Genomic DNA, 10,897 nt, shown 5'->3' on the forward strand with positions numbered 1-10,897 from the left:
ACCTGCAAGTTCTCTATTTCAGTTTTAGTTAACCGACCCTGTCCAGTTAACAATTTTCCCTCTTCTAACTTTTTTCCTCTCATATCAACAGTTAGTTTTCTCAGCCTTGTTCCCAAACATTTTTGAACATGGCCTACACATTCTATTTTGCTAATAATGGCATCTCCATATGGCTAAGAGTTGACAGTGGGTGGGTTGACAGAGAAGTGGACGTGGCACATAAACACACGTGGTAGGAAAATGCTCTTTAAATGCTCGAAAAAAAATTATTTCAGCAAAATCCTTTTCAGGGTACTTAAATAAAACCTTAATCTAACAAAATATGATAAAAACTGAAAATCTATTTTTTTCAACCTGACCACGGTGTGGTCCCCACACCAACTAAGGTCTTGGAGTGTGAAATTATGGACATTACAACTCCATTTAACTTCTTAGGAATAGTGTTACCAGAAATAAGGATGGAAGATTAGAGTTTAAAGCTTGTGGAGTGGAAAGGTGACTAGGGAAACCAGCTGAATCCTCCCAACATTTGCCTCATGTGGGGGAAATCACGGAAATCAACTGGATGGGTGAACATGGATTTGAATTGCTGGCCGCCTCAACATGACCCGGTGTCTTACCAGTGCAATATATAACTCAGTTGCTCTCAGAAATAGCTAGCATTTAAGGATCATGTGACAAACTACTTGACAAAACTTTCAACATACCCAAATGATGGGCCACTGTGGGTAAACTGTCTAACAAATTAATGAAAATGGTAGAGAAGCACTTTGACGCGCTTTGTGTGGACAGGAGGCTGATAGAGAATTAACTTGGGCAAAAATAACAAAAAAATCATTACTATTACCACTAGTTTTAAAGACCGTAATACTGGTTACATAAGTTAGCAATATTTACATTTTTTTTCAAATACTAGTATCAACAGCTGAAGCAATATGGTGAAGGTTACACCTTGTGAAACAAACGTATGAAACAACATACACTGAAGTGCAAAAAAAAAGACAGACTGACAGAAAACAGTATAGGCATGCGTATTCAAATTCAGAGATATGTAAACAGGCAGAATATGGCGATGTGGTCGACAACACCAATATAAGACAACAAGTGTCTGGCGCAGCTGTTAGATCGGTTACTGCTGCTACAATGGCAGGTTATCAAGATCTGAGTGAGTCTGAATGTGGTGTTATAGTCGGCGCATGAGCGATGGGACACCATTTCTGAGGTAGCGATGAAGTGGAGATTTTCCAGTACGATCATTTCATGAGTGGTGATTGCACAACACAAAGCTTTACGCCTCGCTTGGGCCCGTCAACACCGACATTGGACTGTCGATGACTGGAAACATGTTGCCTGGTCGATGAGTCTCGTTTCAAATTGTATCAAGCAGATGGAAGTGTATGGGTACGGAGACAACATCACGAATCCAAGGACCCTGCATGTTAGCAGTGGAGTGTTCAAGCTGGTGGAGGCTCTGTAATGGTATGGGGTGTGTGCGGTTGGAGTGATATGGGACCCTTGATACATCTGGATACGACTCTGACAGGTGACACATATATGAGCATCCTGTCTGATTACCTGCATCCATTCATGTCCATTGTTTATTCCGACGGACTTGAGCAATTCCAGCAGGACAATGTGACACCCCACACATCCAGAATTGCTACACACTGGCTCTTCTGAGTTTAAACACTTCTGCTGGCCACCAAACGCCCCAGACATGAACATTATTGCACATATCTGGGATGCCTTGCAACATGCTGTTCAGAATAGATCTCCAGCCCCTCGTACTCTTATGGATTTATGGACAGCCCTGTAAGATTCAAGGTGTCAATTCCCTCCAGCACTACTTCAGACATTAGTCGAGTCCATGCCACGTCGGGTTGCAGCACTTCTGCGTGCCCGTGGGGGCCCTACACAATGTTAGGCAGCTGTACCAGTTTCTTTGGCTCTTCAATGTATTTCTCACTTAGTCCACCCTCTAGACACATACTACCGTATTTACTCGAATCTAAGCCGCACATTTTTTCTGGTTTTTGTAATCCAAAAAACCGCCTGCGGCTTAGAATCGAGTGCAAAGTAAGTGGAAGTTCTGAAAAATGTTGGTAGGTGCCGCCACAACTAACTTCTGCCGTCAAATATATGTAGCGCTACATAGGCATGCTTTGCAGGCACAAAGATAAATACTACTCTTCGCCAGAAGATGGGTAGTATGACACTTCCCGAAATGTAGCGTGATATCAACGCTAGTTGGTTGGTTGGTTGTTTTGGGGAAGGAGACCAGACAGCGTGGTCATCGGTCTCATCGGAGTAGGGAAGGATGGGGAAGGAAGTCGGCCGTGCCCTTTCAGAGGAACCATCCCGGCATTTGCCTGGAGTGATTTAGGGAAATCACGGAAAACCTAAATCAGGATGGTCGGACGCGGGATTGAACCGTCGTCCTCCCGAATGCGAGTCCAGTGTCTAACCACTGCGCCACCTCGCTCGGTGATATCAACGCTACCACCCAATTGGAGACACAAGATAAATACTGGCACCAAAACCTCTGCGTCAGTAAATAAATTAAAAGAAAAGGTAGAAGAATGTAAACATTATGCCATGTATTCTTTCGTATTTGCTGCTATCTCATTTAAATCCTGTCTGCCTAATAAACTACGAAACTAGAGTGAGACAACAGCAAACGGGGAAGAATATACATATCATGTCAGGTTTATATTCATATTATTCTTGCTGAATAGTGATACAGTCCGAAATGAAACACGGCAACTGACTAGATTTTTAAATCTAAGAGGACTTAATTTCTGTGCAGAATGTAATGTACTAAAAGGGCGTCTGCAAATATTTTGAAACGGAAAAAAATTTTCGCTAAACTCTCGTTCAAAACATCATCTATCATACGCAGTCTGTTATTTGGTTCTTGTTGATCATTATCAAAGAATGCAGCAGTGTAAGTAACAACAAATAGCAGTCTCTTTCCATTGTTTTGCTCGTGAGAAATTCCTCTCTTTTTTTTTTTTTTTTATTCTAAGCCACGGTAGCGCGCACAAAAGCAAGCCATGCCGCGAGCGGTGACAGGTTGTAAACACTCATTTTCAGAATGCGACAAACAATGCATGACACAGTGCAACAATGCATTTTCAGCTTAGAGTGACGTAAACACCTATAACAAAGAGAACGGCACTTACCAGATCAAAGTAAAATAAGCAATCGATTCAAACCAGATGAAGCACGTGAAAAAGGAAGGGTGCCGATATAAATTTGGATGGAGCGCCTGACACACAGCAATGGCTACTTGGTAAAGCTTAACTGTTAAGCTTGCGACTCGAACCAAACTACTGTAGCTGTATCTTCATCCATTCAACCTAAATTGTGTCTCATGTTACAATGGACCAACTTTGTTTCGATTTCGAGGTGCGGTCTAAAACTTTTCTCCCCCTTGAATTTCGAGTCTCAAATTTCAGGTACGGCTTAGATTCAGGATTTTTTTTGTCCTTGATTTAGAGTCTCATTTTTTAGGTGCGGCTTATATTCGAGTAAATACGGTATGTATCATGCACCTATGACAGTAAAACTGGGAGATATACGTCACATGCCTAAATATCTCATGAATATGCCATCTTCGAGTTGTATGACAGTTCCCGCAAAAGGCCAGAAATTGCTTCATTATCCACTTTGCAACAAATGAAATAATTTGTAGCACAGCGCAGTACAATACAATAGCGACTGTGTAATGGTCTGCATTATTATTATTATTTATTATTATTACTATTGTTACATTATTACTATCCTCATCATCATTGTTATTAAGTGGCAATGGTCAGACATAAAGCATTGGCAGCATGAAGTCTTTCAATCTCTGTTAGTTCAGACAGTGCGGGTAGAAGCAAAAGTTTGCTGACTCCACGCCAGTAACAGGCAGCTTAAGAAAGGTGGTGAGTTGCTCGAGACTCAAGTTGATGAGTAGTTGAACGGCGTGTGTTGCTTTTTTTCTGCATGTATTTTGTAAGTTTGTTAAGGGTATTTACTGAACTTTGAAAGGCTGTGGTTACAAAGAGGTGTTGAAAGTTTTACTTACTTTTTCTACAGAAGAAAGGAACACAGAGTGCCCACGTTTTTTCATTGCAGCCTGCAAACCTGGCTGCAGAGAAACTAAAGGTTAAATATTTTTTACACCTCCAAAAAACGAAGTAGAATTTTCAAAATGAGGGAGAGCAATTCCTCGGAAAGATAAACATCTGGCTCGCAATAGTTTTGTGTGCAATTCATATTTCACTGAGGAAAATCATCAGACGACTTCTTTAATATTCATAAACATGTTGAAATGCCTTGACAATGATGGAAGCAGGAGCGGTTCCTCACTTATTCCCCAGTTTACTGAAATATCTTTCGAAAATATTACAGAAAAGAAAATCACCAGTAAAACACTCGCAAAAATGAAGCTGCGAACACAAGGCAGTAAACAAGACACAGTTGCGATGTCTGCCAGTGTTTCGTCTGTCAAGGAAAATATAGGGAATGGATCAGTACTGAACGGAGCAGTGACTACGTTAAAACCAATGTCGAAGAGCATGAAACTGGAAATTTTGTGATTACTTAATAAGTTAAGAACAGTGAATGCCAAAATCAATATCTCAGATGAAAAGTGTAAGATGGCTAAGTCAAATCTCCTAGACCTGTGTTGGCACCAGCAGTAAGGGTGGCAAAGAGGTTGTGAGAAGATCTATAACAGATGCTGGAGAAAGTGAGCCTATCAGGAGAGAGGCAAACAACGCGCTACCAACGCCCTCTCGACCGCCAATATTTAGATCACCACCGCAGACCAGGGGCCCAGTCAGTCATCAAGTTGAGTCATCAGTCGCAGCCCCGTGGGAGTCGCAGAAGCTCAGAGTCAGTCAGTCAGTCAGTGCCTAGTGACCACAGTAGTGTGCACAGTAGGACTTGTATTTCAGCAGCAGTGGAGCTAACGTGGACTATTATGGAAGAGCTTGTATCACAGTACCTGGACTATCTTACGTTAAGTAACTTCTTGCTCTCATGAATAAAGAATCCTGTTAATACATGAGTGCAGTTTGTGTTACAGAAAGAGTGTACTGGCCACCAAACAAGATCCTCTCCTTGCTTCCCATGGTACAATTGAAAAACAAGAGAATGCAGTATGATAACGAGTTCCTTCTGGACAGCGTGCTCTTAAAAAGTAAGTAGTCCAAAGGATAGATGTTGGAGCACAGATTGTTGCAACAATCTTCTGATAAGAGTTCCCAAATTTTAGTAAGTGATCTCAAATCCACAAGTAGAATTAACACACTGGCTGAGGAAGCAACTGAGATTTATTTTCGGGAAGAACAAGATGAGAACAAAAGTATGCTGGTTTTTAAGTTAAGCTCCAAGAAAAGCTACATTTAATAACATTTTGCTGAAAGTTGATGGTTTTGTCAAATTAGGAGAATATATTCCATAGGATTGTAATAATAATGTTGCAAATGACACTGTGGTGTTCATGCTTGTGCTCTGCTGCAGAACTAGATTCAACCTGTTGCTGTGTACCAAGTAACAATGCCACTCCTTGTGAAGTCTCACATATATCGAATCAACTAAGTTGAGCAAGCTGGAACGAAACTTATGGTAGTCAATTGAATAAAAAGGTCTGGCAATGTCTAGAAAGTATTGGCACATGAAATAGTTGCCTGCTCTGTATCAAATCTAGCTGACAAAGCCAAGAGAATATGGGTGTTTTAAGATGCTGTTTATGCCATAAAGTGCATAAGAAACACCTGACATAATAAAACTGATATACTTTTTAATGACATCATCAACTAAAACTTTTACTGACAAGATACTTCCCCGAATTCGCTGGGTTGTAAGGCTGCCACAAGTTAACTTCCACTCACTTGGATCCGAAGTCATTTCAACGAAGCCCTGCAGTAACTCAGTAGCCAATGGCATAAAATTCAAGGAATTTAAAGCAATGTGATTCAAAGATGGCCAATCATTTTATGTAAGAACAACTTGGTGAACACACATTTATTTTAGTAATGTTTTGTATACAAAAACACAGAGGCTGACAAAACATAAATGAATTGGAGAAGCATTCTCGCCCATAAAAATAACAGCTTTGCTTCCGAAAGAGCTTTCCAACTACTACAACTAACTACTGGCAGTACCTTTGGAATACCTCAATACTTACACAAAAAGAGGCCTCAGTTATTTCCTGGAATCAACATTATTTCAGTATCATTGTGTCTCTGAGTTGCAGTGATGATCTGTGAGTAATAGACTTCCTCATCTTGCATAAGTTACAATGTGTTTACATTTCCGTAAGACTTTCATTACCTTCCCATGGAAACTGTGAACATAAATAACAATTTTCATTGACACCACACATAAGTCAAATGCAGATATTAGCTAGTCATCATTAACAGAAGAATCGAGACAGAGTTTTGGAACAATAAAACGCTTTGTGTTCCCCACCGTAAATTTCATGAATGGATGAGCCCATGTTCTGGTTTTGCAGTAGTAACATGCACATTCATGGCTATCAAGCGGAGAAACTGACATCTCGTGGCAGAACCACTTAACTAGAATAGTTAGCACATTTTTCTCTTCCACTCGCTATGGATCAGAAGTAGAGTCCAGCAAGCAAGTAATTTACACACAGTAGGCATAAGTATAGCACACACACTTTAAGTTGGTTAGTTTTAAGTGGGGATGCAAGGTGTGAGTAAACCAAATGACACTAGAGAGAGGAGTGGTGCAGAGGAAACCTGATTTGTGAAGAGTAGATGTTCTCAGTGTGGACAGTTAGCTTTCTTTTGTGTAGTAGTTGGTAGCACTCGTGACACACTGAGAACTGCTTCATCATTCTGTAAAAGAGGTTGTTTAGAAGCAAGCATTACCAATTATCCCATTAGTCTGTTGTTTACCAAAGCATCTGCAAAAACTACCATTTATATCTCGTCAATTTAAAATGGCCTATGTAGATGTTATAAAAATACATAGTAAATAAATTTTATTAGAAATGAAGTAAAGCCTACAGGACTCTGAAAATCTTCAAAGTACTGTCTGGTAGCAATGTAATTATCCCAATATTGAATCCATGACTGAAAACATTTCTGGAAGGTTTCTTTCGGCAGTTCAATTGCTCTGTCGTGGCCCTCTCTGTCAGGAGTGGTGTCAAAACACTTTCCTTTAAGCACAGTTTTAATATTTGGGAAGAGCCAAAAGTCACATTGTGATAAATCCAGTAAGGCAGATACAGACAGGGAGGAACACTTTCCCCAGCCAAAACCTCCCAAATAGAAAGTGGTGTGACATGGCACGTTGTCATAATGAAGAATGTCAGCTATTGGCCCATTTTTCTGGTCCCTTTCTTCGTAATTGTTTGACAAATGTCACAGTACACCCACGTGAAATTTGACATTTACAGCTTGATCACACTTGTTGAATGAGGAAGAAAAAAAATTAATAAATAAATAAAAAATAAAAATAAGAATGATATTTGATTGACACACATGGTTTTCTATTGAGAACTCTTGAATTTTCGTCTCAGGGTCGTAACTATAGAGCCAATTTCCATCTCAAGTTACAATTTTGGACATGAAGATCAGATCTGAATGAAGATGATCCTTCAATGCCACACAAAGTGATATAAGATTTTCCTTCTGTTTATAGTAAAATGTTTGGGAACAAATTTTTCACTTGTCTTATTCACAAATTATCAGTCGAAATGCTTTATATGGACCCATATGAGATACCAACTTCTTCGGTTAGCTCTCTAACAGCTATTCGCCCATTTAAACAATTTTTACCACTCTTTACAAGTTTTCATTGATTTTGAGGTTAGTGAATGACCCAAACATTTCTCTCCTTCCACTTTTAAATCACTCATACCACTTGAACATAGTCTTCAGAATTAAGCAGTATTATCGTCATGCACCAATTTCAACATTTATTTCTTCTCCGCGGATGGATCACTTAGGACCACACGTAATCAACATTTGTTGGCCTTCCTTTTCGCCCAGTATTCCTTCATAAACAACGAATGGGCTAGCTTTCGTTGCATAGACCACGTATGTCAGTTTTTCTCTCTTCTTCCTCAAAACCCCGTGTGTTTGTGAATTTTCTGATTTCAATACCATGTAGATTTGGAGACCCTAATTCTCTCAGGTCCTTATCTGTCTGTCTGTACCAGCTCGGTCTTGTAGTTTTGGTCTTTAAAAATGTATGGATTTTGTGCGTTAACCTGTTTGAGCCCATTCTTTCTAAATGCCCCATGAATTGGATTCTTCTCATGAGCATTGTGTCTTATTTTCGAGATATTTTTATATATTTCTGCATTGGGTTTTGGATAATGTACACTATCTTTAGTTCTTGGTCCTAGAATTTTCCTCATTTTATGTTCTTTCACTTCTAATCTCTTTTTTAGTGTTCTGTATTGAAGATTGTGTCTCAGATGCGTAGAGAGCTTCGGGTTTAATTATTGTCGTGTAGTGTCTTATTTTGCAGTTCCACGAGAGACTTTGTTGTAAATGTTTTTTGTTAATTGAAATGCCACCTCCATTTTCTGGACTCTTGATCTGACAGATTTCTTTTCCTAACAATTTTCTGCAATCCATTCACCTAAATATTTAAATTGTTTTACTCAAGAGATTTCTTTAGCACTTTTTTGCAACTTTAAGCAGAACTTTATGTTCACATGATATTCGAAACCCATGATGTGCAGACATGGTAAACACTACCTCACACTAGTGTCTGGACACTGTCAAGTCAGTACATTTTCCAACTTGATATTCCGTCTCGATGGACCAGGCTATCAGGCAATTCACATCCAATGGTTGTTACGTCAGCAGTTGATGCAAAAAAAATATTTTTTGGTCACACCAAGTAAATTCTTTAAAGAAAGAGTTTACGTAGGCACTAATATCGTTCCTGGGGGAAGGGAGATGTGTACCAGATGATATCTACTTGCACCCTGGAATAATGGTCTCAAACGTTGGGAACCACTGACCTGCCTGGGCCACAGATCCTAAAATGAAGCATTTAAGGTGATGCAAATAGTCAAATGCAACAAATATATTGAAACATTTTACTAGCAGCACTAAGCAAAACACCACACACACCTCATGAAAGCACTTTGAAAATTATGATTTATTTTTCAGCACATCACAAATGTTCTTTAGACCCTTTTATGTCTATCCTTTAGAGATTGTGCAGATGAAATATCGGAAATGACCTCTCATATGTGCAGACGCATTCATTCTTCCAACGCCATGTGTAAATGGAAGAGGAACAGAATCTACAGTTCAGTAAGGTATTCTATGCCACATAGTTTAGTGATCCAGAGTATAAAAAAGTTGCAAATGTATTAAATTGAGAAAATGAAAGCATTAAATGATTTTTTTCAATGAGTAAGCACATTTCACTAGCAATTACATTTTTACATGGACATTCAGTTTTTATTCTTCTTTGAAAGTGAATATTCATTCTTTTTTTTAACCTTGCAGTACTATATTACACACAGTCCTTGTGACATTTCTAATTATTTTTTGTATTTATTCTCAAAATAAGAAAATTTATACGAGGAATTATAATTAAAATGTACCCTGGATACTGAACGGAATCTGCTATGTGCAATGATGCAGGGACAATAACCATTTCACTTGTGGATAAATATGGGAAAGAATATCTTGAAGTCAGATCACTACTCACCACAGTGGTGGAATTAGTCACACAGTCGAAAAGAAAAGGAAGCTTGTATTTGGTGGTTATTTTATAACGTATGAATTTACGTTATTCCAAAGCACACTGAGGATTTCTCAAGAACATCTAATTTACAGTACAGTTTTTCTTCTTTCGAATAACCCATTTGGAGGGTACAATGAATCAACTTTGGCTACTCTTCATTGTATTAGATTTCTTCAGTACAGTTTGTAATAATAAAATGACAAACAGTAGTTAAGTTTTTCATACTTCAACTCGTGCTATGAAAGTATGCCATTTTAAGGCACCACATACTGTAGATGTATCAAAAATATTTCTGTATGACTTTTTGTAATAAAATTTCAGCTAATGACATACAAGTGATGGAAGCATTCAGGACAGTATAAGAAGGATTTTAGTTTGGAGGGTATCAACTGACCTTACTGCACTTTAACTGAAATGTTTTCTAATTCACTCAAATCAATATTTATCTATTCATACAAAAATCTTTTCAGATTGTGGGGTATGACGAAAAGTATCATTATTAGTGTCAAAGAGGTAAAAGTAGCTTCTGTGGTTTCAGCACAGGCAATACTATTTAGAGCACAATCCCCAGCTGCTCAAATTAGTATTTGTCATTCATTTACTAATATGCCACGAAAATCTGCCAGATTTAATACTGTCCCACACATGCAACTGCCACTTCCTCTTGCCTTAACAGTGACGAGTGAAAACTGAAATTTGCCGTGGTTGTCCAATAGTAAACTGTAGCCTATGACTTCAGTATTGTACCCCCTCAAGCAATGAAGAACAATACACAACTCCATAGTACAACAAACTATGAAGCACCAGTACCTCGACACACTGCTACCACTGTACCATGTAGCAAAGCCCAAGATTGCAGTGTTACATATTCTGTTTTTGAACAGAAATCATTTGAAACATTACTGATCTATTGCATTAAATGTTAAGGACTGTATCTTTACTTTGTTTCTAATGTCCAGAAGAACTGTGTGACAAATCAGTTTGGTAACAGTGTTAAGTCTGGCAGATTTCAAAGAACTTAGAAATACATGTTCACTTTTGAAAATCTTTATTCATTAGTGACATCAAGTCCACGGCAGTGTTAGATGGATATCTTCGTGATACATTGGCTGCAGTTAGTGGCTACAAAAATATGGGGTCATTTCAAAGTCAATCTGAA

The sequence above is a fragment of the Schistocerca nitens genome, chromosome 2 (assembly GCF_023898315.1).
Source record: "Schistocerca nitens isolate TAMUIC-IGC-003100 chromosome 2, iqSchNite1.1, whole genome shotgun sequence".
Classification (NCBI taxonomy): Eukaryota; Metazoa; Arthropoda; class Insecta; order Orthoptera; family Acrididae; genus Schistocerca; species Schistocerca nitens.